Source organism: Amblyomma mixtum, chromosome 8 (genome assembly GCF_055824585.1).
Source record: "Amblyomma mixtum isolate Tamu chromosome 8, ASM5582458v1, whole genome shotgun sequence".
Lineage (NCBI taxonomy): Eukaryota > Metazoa > Arthropoda > Arachnida > Ixodida > Ixodidae > Amblyomma > Amblyomma mixtum.
The window spans coordinates 140,633,430-140,635,589 of record NC_143019.1 but is presented as its reverse complement, the minus strand read 5'-3'; the positions used below and the strand labels follow the sequence as shown (position 1 = coordinate 140,635,589).

The 2,160-nt window shown below is 39.9% G+C and overlaps 1 pseudogene; it reads left to right on the top strand.

Annotated features, from left to right (window-relative positions):
• The first annotated feature begins 707 nt into the window (after window positions 1–707).
• Window positions 708–1,269, top strand: LOC149334646 (uncharacterized; annotated as a pseudogene).
• Window positions 1,270–2,160: the final 891 nt, after the last annotated feature.

Below are 2,160 nucleotides of genomic sequence, written 5' to 3'. Positions count from 1 at the left end.
CCTTTCTTCTCCAAGGGGCTAGAACGCGTAATTCATCATCGAACTCCTAATTTCCTTCGAAAGCACTCTATTATAAATGACTGCCAATACGGGTTTACCAAGAACAAATAAACAGAACATGCATTCCTTGATCAAAAAGAATATATAATAGGTAATATTGAATCCCAGAAATTTACTCTTGGATTCTTCGTAGATTTCAGCAAGGCGTTTGATACCCTCAATCATAACACCCTGTTTGCAAAACTTGAGCATTACGGTATACGTGGCCATGCCCTCAGCCTTTTCAAGTCATATATCTCCTTGCGTTTACAATATGTTGTCATCAATAATTGCCGCTCTGATGTCCTACAAATTTCAAATGGAGTTCCACAGGGTAGTCTCTTGGGTCCTATACTTTTTTACTTGTATATAAATGACATCACTAATATCATCAACTAGATAAAATTTACTATTTATGCTGATGACACCACATTGTTCTGTTCCTCCACTGATATTAGTCGCTTAACCGATTCAGCGAACTTAGTATTGACTGCTTTGAAGGAATGGTCTTCCCAAACTCCTTGACAGTAAATAAGGAAAAAACAAAGGCGATAATATTTCATGCTAAGGGCAAGTTGGTAGAGAATGCACCACCTATCTTTTTCAGTGGCATACAAATTGAATATGTCCAATCATTCACATCACTTGGCGCAGACTTTACCCCTTCAATGTCATGGGATCTTCACATAAAGAAGGTCCGCATCAAGCTTTCTAAATTCATAGGTATCGTCTCTCGCAATAAATATATCTTACCTACAAAGACAAAACTTGACCTTTACAGTGCATTCTTTTTCTCATACTTAGGGTACTGTTATTTCGTATGGGGAAATACTACAGTGTCCAATTTGCAAAAGCTTTTTTTTCAAAAGAAGAAAATGCTACGAGTCATTAAAAATTCCTGCTATAACGCCCCAACTCGTCCCATTCGAGTAAAATAACAAAAGAATTCCAGTTCCTAGGTTGTTTGAGTACAGGTTTGCCTGCTTTTACAAAAAGCAGACGACAAGAGATGACCCCTTTTTGTCCCGTATTGTGCAGCTGGTGCCACACAACACGCCGTATACCACTTGAAATCCTGAAATGTTTTCGGTACCAAGATGTAGTACAAACTATGGTTTTGCTATGCTGAAATACACACTACCAAGATGTTTGAACTCTTCCATTTATAACAATATAAATACAATGTCTTTTCGTGCACTTTGTGAAACTTTAATGATTAGGATGTATTAGTACTGAAATATATATGTTGACGGTTATTTTTCTTGCCTTGTTATTGTTTAACATATCTGCTCCCCTACCTGCATTACAGCACAATCTGTTTTGTTTGAGATGTGAATTGTTATTTGTACGCCGCAAGAACTGCCGCTGCTGTCATCGTCAACTTGTTCGGGTGACGAAGCCCTTCAAGCGGTTATTGCGAACCGCTTTCATTTCGTCACCCACGCTTTCTGTAAGGCAAAGAGCCAAATAAACATTAATTAATTCATTCATTCATTCATTCACATCCAAGACCGGAAATTCCTTTGATCAACACACTGATGTGGCTTGCGGTTTTTCACATTGGTGAGGTGACATTTTAAAATTAGTCTGTTTTCTTATCCTTCGCGTTCTATTGAAAGCAATGAAATAAACCGTCATTGACATTTGGGAGTGGGCTCTTCTCTGGTTTTGTAACACTTGTGTTCGAATTATTCTCCCCATTCTTTTTGTCAAACAGGAAGGAAGGAAGGGAAAACTTTATTATACTCTAGTACTTTTCCCGGCGGTTTGGGGCCTCTTCAGAGACGTTCTATCGGTTGTATCCCCCCGGAGTCTCCTCTGTTAACGCCGTCTACCTGTAATCAATGGTCGGTTGCCGTCAGTCCAGGGATCCGCTTGTTGTATTTCGCTCCTGTTGAAGCACTGGTAGGGTAGGCTGTGCGTGATTTGGCTAACTACCAGGTTTCTGACTGATTTTAATATGGCCTATTCAGTCGTGCCATGTCGCCTTTTGGTGATCCGGGTGATCATGCGTACGACCAGTAGCGTTGTTGCTTTGAGCAGGATGAAAGGGTGAGTACTGCGATGGTTGGATTAAACCCACATGCCTAAGATTCTTATTATTGTTCTTTCCGGAATGGG